The 13,703-nt window shown below is 46.1% G+C and overlaps 2 pseudogenes; one reads left to right on the top strand and one right to left on the bottom strand.

Annotated features, from left to right (window-relative positions):
• Positions 1 to 5,148: 5,148 nt before the first annotated feature.
• LOC118665446 lies at positions 5,149 to 5,878 on the bottom strand (annotated as a pseudogene).
• A 4,418-nt stretch (positions 5,879 to 10,296) lies between these two features.
• On the top strand, positions 10,297 to 13,426 carry LOC118663696 (annotated as a pseudogene).
• The last annotated feature ends 277 nt before the right edge of the window (positions 13,427 to 13,703 follow it).

Raw genomic sequence — 13,703 nt, 5'->3', positions numbered from 1 at the left:
CAGCTGGGTGAAGAGGTATAGTGAAAAAACAATCCTGTAAGTCAATAACAACAACACAATACTCCTGTGGAATTGCCACAGGGGAGGGCAATCCAGGTTGTAAGGAGCCCATATCTTCCATGGTGGCATTTATGGCTCTTAGATCTTGCAAAAGTCTCCACTTGCCTGATTTCTTTCTTATTACAAATATGGGTGTGTTCCAGGGACTATTTGATGGCTCTATATGTCCCTCTGCTAATTGCTGATCAATTAATTGTCGGGCTGCTGATATTTTCTCAGATGTTAAGGGCCATTGCTCAACCCTGGTTGTGACGATTTCCAGACTATGGGATCAGCAGTCCTAAGGGCAATGGCCCCAATTACAGATCCTGTCGAGGAGTGTGAGGTATTACTTTCCTTTCCTAATCCCTTTCCTGGATTAAATCTCGTGTCTAGCATCTGTGATGTTACTCTATCACTGGGGCTATATAATACAACTCCCATTTGAGACAAGATATCTCTTCCTCATAATGTAAAGGGGATAGTCGTAATTACATAGGGACAGAATGTTCCTGAATGTTGATCTTCATCAGCCCAAGTTAGAATCTGAGAACTCTTTTTTACATTAGATGCCTTGCCCAGTCCTACTAGGGAAGTGGAGGTGGTGTGCGTGGGCCATGAAGAGGGCCAATCCTTCCCTGCTATGCAGGAAACATCTGCTCCTGTATCCAATAGACCTTCAATTGGTTTTCCCTGAATTTGTAAAATTTTTGTAGGTCTAGTAGCATGGATTTCTTGTATCCAAAATGCTGCATCACTAGATCCAAAGCCTCCGGCCCCTCTAGCTTCCTGGGTAACAGCTGTCCCTATTTTATGTATTGGTAACAGGATTAATTGGGCAATTCTCTGGTTGGGCTGAATCTGTATAGTTGTGGTGGGTGGGGAAAGTAAAATCTGTATTTCTCCTGTGTAGTCTGCATCAACAACTCCTGGGATGACTAAAATCCCCTGTAACGAGGTGGAGCTCCGTCCTAATAGTAAACCTACGGTTCCCTCAGGCAGCGGCCCAGACACTCCTGTAGGAATGGCTGCTACTGGCGAGTCTGGGGTTAGTACTGCATGGGTGGTTGAGTGGAGGTCCAATCCTGCACTGCCTGGGGTTGCCCTGAAGAGGTCACTAACTGATCGAAATTTGCAGAGGGGTTGAAGGTTGATGCCCCTATTATTGCAGGGGCCTGGGGCTGGCCCCTTCTCAAGTTTCCCAATTGAGGTGATGGGATATAACCTCCTTGGGAGCTATTTGTAGAGTTTAAAGGCCGACCATTTTTATGGTATCTTGATCTACATTCCTTTGCCCAATGGAATCCTTTCTGACATCGGGGACAAACGGTTTTTGGAGGATTAATATTATTCCCTAATGTATTTCCAGACTGTCGAGGAGCTTGCCATCTGGCCTGAGTATTATTATTTTTATTTGGGCATTATCTGCTAAAGTGCCCAGATAAGCCACAAGAGTAGCAGTTCATATTTCTTTTATTACCTGTATTATTGCTGGCTTGTCCTATACCCTGTACATATTGAGGGTATGTCTCCCCTTTGAGAGCTGCAGCTATAGCTACACCCTGTATAAATGCTGGACTTACATCAGCACACTGTTTTATAAAATCATTTATAGTTCCTGTTCTGCGAATCGGCCTTAATAAAGCCTGACAGGTATTATTAGCATTTTCAAAAGCCAGTTGTTTGATTAGGATATCGGCTGCCTCTTTGTTATTGATTACTCTCTTGACTGCCTGTATGAGGCGAGAAAGGAAATCCTGATATGGTTCCTCGACCTTCTGTTTAACCTCTGTAAGGGTGGTTGTTTTTCCTGCTGTATAAGGTAGGGATTTCCAGGCATTTACTGCACAACTGGTTACTTTGGTAAGCGCCTCTGTGGGCATATTCATTTGCTCCTGAGCCATGTTAAAATCACCTTCTCCTAATATCATGTCTAGGGTTATTCCTTTTCTGGTTTTTTTGCTAGTGGCTACAGCTTTCTTAGCAAGATCATCATATTCAGTTTTCCATAATAAGTAATCGCCTCCTGAGAGACAGGCTTTACAAACCTGTGACCAATCATAAGGAGTCATCCATTTACTGGCTAGGGTTTCTACCAAGGTTTGTGTGTAAGGAGCTAGAGGTCCATATTCAGAGCAGGCCAATTTTAATTCTTTAAGTACTTTGTAAGGTATAGGCTCCCAGGTGGGGTTTCCGTCCCCACCAGACTCATTCTCATATGCAACTGGGAAGCAGAGTGAGAATTCAAGATCTCCATTAGCTTCAGCTTCTCTTATCGCCCTTTGAAATTTAGACATGGAGCTCATAGGAGCCGCAGGCTTCCTTTCTAATTTGGGGAGCCTGTTTTGAATGGGAGGGCCTCTCTCCTCTCTACTGACTGGAAAGGACCAATGGTCATGTTTATGATATTTATTCTCCTCCCGATCAGTAGGCATAGCTAAATTGCTTTTAGATTGAGCTGAAGACAATAATGATGTATCCTCTCTGGGTGGAGCCGAGGGACTATTTAAATTTTGAGAAAGTTCAACCGTTTTTGCCTCTGGTGCCAAGGTTTCACAGATTGAATTCCAGAGAGAAAAGGTAACTGCCGGGACCTTCTCAGATCCATGGTAGCTGTAATAGTTCTTTAATTGCTCTCCTACTTTAGTCCAAGTTTCTAAATTAACAGTTCCATCCTCAGGAAGCCATTGACATACGTCTTCTATAAAACTTTCTGTCTGACTGGGAGTAACCTTAACTTCTCTGCTAGCAAGCATATGCGTTAAAAGATTAATACAGTCTTTTTTCTTTAGACTCAGTATGACCCATCTTGTCAATCTAAGTTCTGTACTAACTACCTGCTTACCCTACTTATCCTCTATAGGGGGGGGGGTCTGAAGCACCCTACGGTGCAGTCCTATCCGTCCCAAGTACGGGGGGACTTACCTAAGGGGTCCCTGTTCGGGCGCCAGATGCCGGAGTCCAACCCCAGCAGGTCCAGGGGTCCCCAAAGGTGTGGATGGAGTCGGCGAAGAAGGAATGACACAGAGACAGCGTTCAGTTGATCAGCAGCCTAGCCAGGATCTCTAGCCAGGATCTCCAGCCAAGTTCTGGTCTGGATCTCCAGAGAGGTTCTGCTGTTTATTGTCTTGTTACATCCATATTTATCCCAGTTGATTTTAATCCTGTCAATTTCTATTACAAAGGTTAGGGCGTTTCTTATCTCCATTCCAGGGAGTAAAGATTATGTAGCTTAAGCATGATTGTTTGTAGTGATTAACTACCCGCCTGGCACTTAGTTAAGAAGTTTCATCCCCTCCCTGACTTCAGGGAAAAATTCCTACCTGGGGAAACAACCTTTCTCGGAGAGGTGACCTTGGTTAAAACACACAGCGCTAAGGGGAGCAAACATATTAAGAACAGTATGCTATATACGCCAGGTCCCTTGAAACATATGCTGTGCAGATGTTTCTATCCTGCAGCGACTGTGTCAAGCAGCAAGCATGGGCCGGCTTCCAGCAGTTTACTAGGTACCTGGAGCTGTTGGTGAGAAGTCTGAAGTCAGTGTGATTCTTAGTCTTCTGACCATAACCCATCTATTCCCTCTCTCTGGAACTAGTAGGATCTTGTCTTCATCTCTGGTGCTCTGATATTAGACAGTAATATGTCTAATGAGTTCTTTTCACACTCAGTCTGAAGTACATTCTTTCAATCTTAAGATATTCTTCACTTTTGGAAAATTTTCTGCTTCTTCTGCTACTTCTGCCTTTCCTTTCCTTTTCCTACTTTTAAATTATTTTTATCACTCCATTTGTACTCTTCTCACTTTCTGGAATGCCATTTAGGTGGATGTTTAAACTTGTTCATGTTGTTCAGTTCTCTTGTCTTTTCTTTCATATGTCCCCTCTGGTCTTCAGTTTGTATTATCTGCTAGATCATCCAGCTTTCTAATTATCTGTCAGCAGTGTCCACTTTGCTACTCAGTCCATCTACTGAGATTTTTTACTGAAGTTCCAATACTTAATTTCCAAAATCTCTAAGTGATTCTTTCATATGCCTGTAGCAGGAAATACTTGAGAGTCTTCTCTTTGTTCTATTTCTCCTTCAGTAGGTGTGAATTCAGCCACAGGTTGAGTCTGATGCCTCTCTTTTCCTTGTCAATTTTTTAATCATTCCTGGTTTCCATTTTATATTTGAGTTTGAGAGTCCCTCTCCTCACCTAAAAAAATGACAGTTGAATGTGCCTGGTATTTTGGGAAGATGGGATGGGACACATTGCAAGACATGACAATAGTTTGCCATCTTTGTGTAAGACCCCCCTGATCTTCCAAGGGTCAGAAACTCTTTGTTCCTTCCTGTCCCCAGTGTCTCTCCTCCGTGCCTCACACTAGCAAAGTGCTTAGCAAAAACCAGAATGAAATCAAGGGTCAACGTCCAAGCTTTGGGTACTCTAGCTCTGATCAATAACAGGCCTGAGTTGGGCTTCCTCCAACTTGTGTGTTGACTCTAGGCTGAATCTCCCCCTTGTGCCCTCCTAGCAGACACTCCACATGTGTTATAGGTGGTGGATTCTTGCAGTTTCATTTTTCCCTATTCCTGATCTTCACTCTCCAGCTTGTTGGAATTCCCCAACACAACTGAAGTGTTAATGAATTCTTTTCTTCCCTGGCTCTTATTGATGTTAATTGTTAATTTAATCACTAAATGAGGATTAGGCCGATGATAACTAGACTCCACCTGCAATCTTGAGCCAAGTCTTTAACATGCACGTATACAATCCTCTATATCTATGTTTACAAGTGCATATATTTTATCTGCATTTTTGAAATGGGATATAAAAACATAGCATGCTAATGTAATTTGTCCAGTATCTTCCACTGAGTGGGCTGAACCACACCCAAATGTGGACACACTCCTGACCGCTAGTCCTTCCTTGTTACCACATTAGCTAGTGCACTAGATTTGGGCATACTAAAACAATAGTCTATTTCCACCACATGTCGCAGTCACAAGTCACTTTCACATGCAATGTGTTCTCTTTTCCTTATAAAAGCTCTTATATATATTTTTTACAAACATATTAACATATAAATAATGAGAAGCATCCTGGCGGGAGCCTCCCCGCTGTCTCTACTGGAGGAGCACTTCCAGGGGAGCACTGGGCCCCGCCAAGTGCCCACAACCAGGGCCGCCGCCACGGCCGCTGCCGCTCCGGGCGCTGGCTTCTTCCACACCAGGCTCCCCCACACCGTGTCCGCGGTGCCCAGGGCAGGCCTGGAGCCGCGGGGCCGTGCTGCCGCTGCCCAGGCACCGCTCCGGCTGGAGCTCCTGCTGGAAGGGGCGCCGCTTCTCCCGACAGTGCTTCTTGTGGGCGGGCCAGTCCTTCTGCTGGCACTGCGAGCCGCAGTACCGGGCCACCTGGCAGCGCCCGCAGACGTTGAACTCCCAGAGCTGCTTCTCGATCATACATCATCGCGCAGGGCGGGTAGCGGCACTCGTAGGAGGTGCAGGAGCTCTCCTCCTCCTCCACCACGTCCCGGTTGGCGTGTAGTACCGCGTGGCGCTCAGCGCGGGGAACTGCTCCTCGATGGGGTCCGTGGGAAGCTGCTGGATTGCGAGCCAGTACAAGCTCTGCTCCCTCTGTTTGCTGGAGGTCTCCTCCGCTTTGGGCCGCCAGCCCCACGGCACCAGCTGCACGTTGTCCAGGCGATTGTCCACGGTCACCGCGTTGAGATGCACAACCTGGAACCTGGGAGCGATGCCGCCCCTGTGCCGCTCCCACAGCAACTCCTGCAGCAGCCGAGCCCCTTCCCTGGTTCTTGTGGAAGGCATACGCGGAGATCTTAGCCCCGTTTTCGAGATAGAGAGAGATTGAGAGAGAGAGAGAGAGAGGGAAACATCAATGATAAGAGAGAATCATTGATGCATTGATGAGCTCCCTCCTGCACGCCTTTCTTTTTTATTTATTTATTTATTTATTTATTTATTTAATATATTTTTTATTGATTAAGATATTACATATGTGTCCTTGTCCCCACGTTACCCTCTACCCCCCCCCCCCCGCTCATGCCCTCCCCCCCCCCCCCCCCCCCCCCCCCCCCCCGTTGTCCATGTCCATTGATTAGGCCTATATGCTTGCATATAAGTCCTTTGGTTGATCTTTCCCCCTTACCCCCACCCTCCCCTACCTTCCCTCCAAGTCCCGACAGTCCAATCAATGCCTCTCCGTCTCTGGATCAGTCCTTGTTCATCAGCTTATGTTGTTCATTATATTCCACAAATGAGTGAGATCCTGTGGTATTTATCCACTCTCCAGTTCCATCCATGCTGTGGCAAATGGTAAGAGTTCCTTTTTCTTCTTCCTCTTCTTAAAGAATACCTTTCAGCATTTCATATAATGCTGGTTTGGTGGTGATGAACTCCTTTAGCTTTTTCTTATCCGTGAAACTCTTTATCTGACCTTCTATTCTGAATGATAGCTTTGCTGGATAAAGTAATCTTGGTTGCAGGTTCTTGCTATTCATCACTTTGAATATTTCTTGCCAGTCTCTTCTGGCCTGCATGGTTTCTGTTGAGAAATCAGCTGACAGTCGTATGGGTACTCCCTTGTAGGTAACTGAGTTTCTTTCTCTTGCTGTTTTTAAGATTCTCTCTTTATCTTTTGCTCTTGGCATTTTAATTATGATGTGTCTTGGTGTGGTCCTCCTTGGATTCCTTTTGTTTGGGGTTCTCTGCGCTTCCTGGACTTGTAAGTCCATTTCTTTCACCAGGTAGGGGAAGTTTTCTGTCATTATTTCTTCAAAAAGGTTTTCAATATCTTGCCCTCTCTCTCCTTCTGGTACCCCTATAATTCTGATGTTGGTACGCTTGAAGTTGTCCCAGAGGTTCCTTACACTATCTTCATATTTTTGGAATCTCTTTTCTTTTTTCTTTTTCGGTTGGGTATTTTTTGTTTCTTTGTATTTCAAATCTTTGACTTGATTCTTGGGATCCTCTTGTCTGCTGCTGGATCTCTGTAAATTATTCTTTATTTCAGTCAGTGTATGCTTAATTTCTAGTTGGTCCTTTTTCATGTCCTCCATGGTCTCACTATACTTATTGAGGGATTCATTAAATTTATCGGTAGTTTCCATAAAATTCTTGAAAAACCTTATAAACGTGGCCTTGAACTCTATATCCAATCGTTTGCTTTCCTCCATTTCTGCCATTTGTGACCTGTTTCTTTGTCTCCGCATTTTGGCAGCTTCCCTGTGTTGATAGAGTGGCCCTGTGCGCCAGGTGTCCTGTAGGGCCCAGTAGCTCAGCCTCCCCAGTTACCTGGGGTGGACACTCTTGGTGCACTCTTGGTGCCTTGGTTGTTGTAGAATCACTGGGAGGAATTGACCTCCAGGCCAATTGGCTGTGAGAATCAGCTGTGTCTAAAGTGGGAGAACTTCTGTGCTGAAGACACCCTTCTGGGGCAAGACTTGCTTCAGTGGGGCTTTGGTGCTCACTGAGTCTGCTCCCTGAGTGTGTCTCTTATGGATCTGAGGAGTTGCAATCTGGATGGTCCCCCTCTGACCACTGGGTACAGTGGCTCCTGGATCTAAGGAGGTGCTAATTCAGCCTCTGCCTGAGGCCACACAGCAGGAGCCACGAAGAGGCTCAGCTGTGAAGCAATGCAAGCCGCTGCAGGGCCTGGGCCTTCTCTTGGAAGTTCCGGGTCTGCCTGGTTCGGCTGCAGTTAGGTACATTCACATGCAAAAGCCTCTGCCGCAGCCTGGGTGGGGCGGGGTCTCAGGGAGTCAAAGGGCGGAGAAAGCAGCTATGGCCAATTCTCCGCCCGGAGTTGCACGTCTCAGTGTTCCGGTAACGGCTGCAAGCACCTCTGAGGGAAAGCCGCCCTCAAGTTCGCCTGCTGCCGGACAGACCAGCCTCTCCCCGTATGGGTCCTGGTTTCCCAGAGACTTCCCGGAACCGGAGTTCAGAGCAGTGGGGAGCTTGTGATTCAAAAAGACAGCCGCGTCCTCAGGCGCCACCCCCTTTCCTCGCGCACGCGAGCCGCCGTACCTCTGCACTTCACCTCCGCAGCGCCTCTGGCTCTCAGCGTGCTTTTCTTTCCTTCTAGTTGTAGAATTTACACTCAGCCAGCCTTCCTGTTGTTCTGGATGATGTTTGCTCAGTCCTTTGCGGTAATTTTCAATTGTTGTGTGAGGCAACAATTTCCCGGTGCTTACCTATGCCGCCATCTTAGTTTTTTTTTCCTCCTGCACGCCTTTCACTAGGGATCAAGGCCGCAACACTGGCATGTGCCCTGACTGGGAATCAAACTATGACCTCCTGATTCATAGGTTGACACTCAACCACTGAGCCAGCCGGCCAGGCCTTACAAGAGCTCTTGATAGAGCACTGTTACCTACCCCAGGCAGGAAATCTTTGGTATTAAAACAAATAAGAAAGTTACCAGAAACGATTGAGCTATGTTAGGTAGACTGGGATCTAGAAACTTTAGGTCTTTAATGGACAAGAGGGTAAATCCTGAGGTATTCTGGATATTTTTCTACCATCTACATCAAATAATACGGCACTCAGCATGCTGAAAGATACCCATCAAAGACTGCAAAGTCATCTTGTTTCCCATAAAATATCTTATATTCATCATTAAGGACATTGGATTGTTACTTTTTTTAAAAAAATTTTGTTTTATTGTTTAAGTATTACAAAGAGTATTATATATGTCTCCTCCCCACCCCCCCTTTTACTAGGGAGTTCTCAAGGGATTCCCTCTCCCCCACCCCCCCTTGAGAACTCCCTAGTAAAGTTAGCATCCCTAAGCTTTGTAAACAAAGCAACTTGGCTGGGACCTCCAGGTTAAGGAAGACTAAGAAATATTAAAGATGTGAGAGGAGTTGAGAGGAAAATAAAAAATGAATGTCTTAGGTGAATGGCCTGAGCCTTTTCTATAATCAGAGAATCTGTTTCATATTTTTTTCCATTCGAGTGATAATAAGGGAAGGTAATATTTATTGTGGACCAGACACTGGGCAGTGAAATTTATATGAATTATTTTGTTGAATTATTTTAACAAGTCAATGTTAGTAGGTAGTGCTATTCTCATTCTACATATGAACATTTTAAGATACAGACATCCTTATTTCTCATACTATTTTTTTTTCAGTAAAAATAACTATGACTTCTTTAAGAAATAATTGATTCTGGTTTCCTACAGAGAGATATAAAATAAATTATAAGCATTTTATGTGTATGAAAGCAAGATAGCTTTCAAACATTAATGAGGTCATGTCCGAAGAATTTAAGAATCAACAGAATAGGAGGTTCTATTGGTGAAATGCCGGGGTCCAGCCCCAGCAGTCCAGGGGTTCCCAAAGGTGTGGACAGAGTCCGCGAAGAATGTTTTACACGGAGACAGCGTTCAGAACTCTCTAGCTCTCTTTAGTTTCTGTGGATCTTCCTGTGCCTGACTGAGGCCACGGAGAAAAGATCCCAAGGCAATCTGAGCCTTTATTTTTATAGTCAGAGGTAAACAAGATAGTGGTTACCAAAGTTACACTGTTCTTGTGAGTGTCACTTGTTTATACTGTTCTTGTGAGTTTCACTTGTTTTTGTTCTTGTTGCACTTCCCTCAGCCCATTAGCTTCCCAGGTAAGATCTAGGGAGCGTTATAAGGTCAAGCCTAAATATGCTAAGAGGACTGTGCCCTCTAAGCTGGGACTTGTTTGTGACTTTGCCAACAGGTCAGTCCAAGGCTTAACCCTATATCGGCTCCCCACAGTGAAATTTGCAATAATAGAGAGTTATGACTGTAGTTGAAATACATGGACTCTATGAGGCATTATGAGTCCACAATTACACACAGACAATGTGGTATTATTAAGTTATTTATTGGATCATTGAGAAATGTGAAAATCATTTAACCCTATCCACAACATAAGGCATTTTTAAAATTTAGACCTTCATTGTGTAAAATTACAAATCTTTAAAGTTGCAACAATAACACATTAAACTCCACTCTCACTTTGCCTGCTGTGTTCCACAATATATCCTATTGATTTCATAAATGTCATGAGATCTCTTTTGTGCTGGTGTCATGAGTCGGGTGTGCTTTCCTTTACCTGACCCTGAGGTCCTTCTCCCTATTTCAGTGTCATCAGCCTCTTCTTTCTCACTGACCACAGGTAGTTCTTAGAGTGGTGGTGGTGAGGGGTTGTGGGGGGGGGGGGTTCTTATCTTGTCCACTGTAATTCTTCCTGCTCTTGACAAAGGCACTAAAAACAAATGGCAGCTTTCATGTGTGGAGGTCTGCAGCTTAGCTCAGAAAGCATTTTGAAGAATGCCAGATTGTGAATGCAATTTACCTTGGGGTGGTATGAAGGGGGCTCATGAGAAGTAGTTGTAGAGCTGAGCTGGTGCTGAGCGGCACAGACAGAAAATGTGCCCTTAAATGTGGGGCCATGAGGACAGTAGAGATGTCACTCTGAATAGAAAAGATTCTTTAGGTCAGATTTCAAACAACCAGTTGAATACACATGATGGACAAAGACTTATCACTCAAATGTCTGTGCTTTTCCACTGCACAACACTAGCTGAAGATTATTTTCCATTTATTAAAAAAGAATTTCAGGTGCTCTCTAGCTGTCAGGTATCATGACAAAGTTGTAAAAGGGTAGTTTGGTATGTAACTATTGCACTGATTAATGACAATGTTTATGTGAGTTTTGAGAATTTTTATGATGAGCCTAGAGATATTAGGCTAAGTGAAGTAAGTCCGATAAAGAAAGGCAAATACCACACAATTTCACCTTTATGTGGAATCTAAAGAGCAAAATAAATGTGTAAACAAAATAAAACAGACTCATAGGTACAGAGAACAAACTGATGTTTGTCCGATGGGAGGGTGTCAGGAGGGTAGGTGGAAAAGGTGAAGGAATTGAGAAGTACAAATTGGCAATGACAGCATAGTCATGAGGATGTAAAGTATAGTATAGGGAATCTATATATACAAAACTGGCCCATCCCCCTGGCCCTCAGGCTCCAATTGCTCAGGGGATGGCTAAAAGGGGATCTGGGGTCCCTCAGGCTCCAATCAATCGGTGGCAGTGGCTGGCAGTGGCGACAGGGAAGCAGCTGGAAGGCAGACCTCTTGGTCCCTCCTCCAGGCCCTCAGACTCCAATCAATTGGTAGTGGAGGCACGGTGAGACTGGGGACTGGCTCCCTTAATAGTCCTGTAGGTTCAATCTCTAGAGGACAGGCCAGGCACCAACCACCTAACGCCACCGGCACTATCCCGACAGCACTGCCAGCCTCCTGGAACTCAGCCTCGAGCACTGCGGCCACTTTCCCTCCCTAAATGCTCCACAAGGAAGAAAGGATACTGCCAGCAGTGCCAGGGGCAACCAAAGATGACGTCTTTCCCCTACCTGCCCCACTCCAGATGAAGTGTGAGCACTGCACATGGGAGGAATGTAGTAAAAAAACCAAAACCAATGACCAAGAGAATGCCGCAGTCAATGTCCGGAGTCTGGCTCAGGAGAAGGGAGAGAAGAGAGAATTCCATAGGTTGGACAATGCCAACATGTTTCTGAGTGACTGCCTGGTGTGTGACAGTTGTGTGACCACAAAGGAGGGAGTCCAAGTTTCTCAGTAGAACACCACAGACTTCTTCTGTGTCCTGAACCTTAATAAGAAATGTGATACCTCACAACACAAGGTGCTGGCAGTGTCATGTGTCCTCAGTCTCTGCCTTATTTTGCTGCTAAATTCAGCCTGAGTGTCGCTGATGCATCCAGAAGGCTCTGCGGCTACTCAAAAGCCTTGGGGTACACTCTTTCACATGAAGATAGCTGCGGACTTCAGCATTCTAGAGATTCAGAAGGAATTTGTGCGTCGGTACTTCCAGCACTGTGAGAAAGAGCCCCGGCTATCCATGCTGACCTCTGCCTACCCTGGCTGAGTTTGATATGCAGAGATTGTGCTGGGTCACCCCATCACCTCCCACCTCTGCATGGCCAAGTCTCCCCAGAAGCTCATGGGCTCTCTGGTGTAGGATTACCTCACCAGTTTGGAGAACCTGTCCCCAGGCACAGACAAGATTTTCCAAGTCATTGTGGCCCATGTTATGACAAGAACTTGGAGGCCCTTTGAGAAGATTTTCCCCCTGCTTTGCATAGTTCCCAGGGTGCTGACTGCATGTTAACCTCAGGTGAAATTGTCCAGATAATGAAGCAAAGTGACCTCGCCTCAACTGACACCACCATGGACACTCTGTTTGGAGACATGAAGGAGGAGGAGGTAAGGCTCCATGAGGGTGCCAGCTCCGGCGGGTACCAGGCACAAATCTTCAGGCACATGGCCAAAGCGCTGTTCAACAAGGACATGGGGTGCTCACCTACTGCACCCTGATGAACAAAGACTTCCAGGTGGTCACCCTTGAAAGGGACGGAGAAATTCTGCTATGCTTTGAGGCTGCTTATGGCTTTTGGAACATCCAGAAGTGACACTGAAGCTGTAGAGCGGCAAACTCCCCTGACACTTGGTGGAGGTCCTAGCCTGCACTGGGGATGCCTAAGCGACAGGGGCCAGGACCAGGCGGAGGACGGGCGTGCAGACAGGGCACTGCTGCGGCAGAAGGAAGGCATCTACACTGTCATCCCGGTGTGGCCCCTGGAGACCAGCGCCCATGTGCAGGAGCTGTACCAGGAGTGACTGGCGGGGTGGACCCCCCCTGGCCCAGACAGACCTGCACACTGCCTAGCAGGGCCCAGGGCAGCCTGCCAGGACACCAAGTAGTAAAGGTCCAGCAGACACCCAGCCTGAAGGCTGTCTAAGGATGGGTTTCAGACGCGTGAAGGAAAGGCTTAGCATCTCTGTCATTGTTTTTGCTTTTAGAATTCCCTGTTCTCCATCTGTCGGCTTCCTCCCTCTAAGTGGCGCTGTCATCATCACATGGGTGCAACTGGAATATTGTATCTCCAGAGGATTGCCCCAATGTATGTATCCTCTTATCCAATGATGAAAAAAATCCCAAAGAACAGGAATGGAGACAGACTACTGTCCTTTAGGCTTAAAAAACACCCCAGAAGTGTGCTTCTAAGAGCTGAGACTTGGTTCTGTCCACATGCCTCAGAGAGATTGGATGAGGAAATGGCCCGATTTGGCCCTGACTTTACCCACTTATGTTACTCTTGAAGGTGTCTTTGCCACAATGTGAATAAACTGCCACCTTTTGGAATAGGGGCTCATACAAAATTCTGCATTCCCAACTTTTCTTGAAACATATCTCTGTTCTGCAGCTGTGGCCACCGTCTGAGGACCAGGTCCTATCGCTGGGAATCAAGGGGGCACTGGAGTGGAGCCGCCCTGTGGGAAGCCACCTATTGTCTTCTCTAGAATAGAAGTGTGGACAAGGAGCCCGGAATGCTGGTGACCCTTGAGCCCTGGCAAAGGTCACGGCTCTGCACCAATTGTTTAGTCCAGACAATGGTAGCTGAAGCAACTTCCCCACCAGATAGTCATGTAAATCCTTACTGATAAGATAGTCTGTCTGTTACTGGAAATTGCCTGCCTAACGGCTATAGGTGTATCCCAAACTGAATAAAAGGATGGCAAAGCCAGAGCCCAAGTGGAGTCCTTCCTCTTCGGATGGGCTCCTGCCTGCCCGCCCCCCCCCCCCCCAATTTCCAAATTA

The sequence above is a fragment of the Myotis myotis genome, unplaced genomic scaffold (assembly GCF_014108235.1).
Source record: "Myotis myotis isolate mMyoMyo1 unplaced genomic scaffold, mMyoMyo1.p scaffold_m19_p_10, whole genome shotgun sequence".
NCBI classification, from domain to species: Eukaryota; Metazoa; Chordata; class Mammalia; order Chiroptera; family Vespertilionidae; genus Myotis; species Myotis myotis.
The sequence above is the reverse complement of the archived record's forward strand: the minus strand, read 5'-3'. Positions and strand labels throughout refer to the sequence as shown.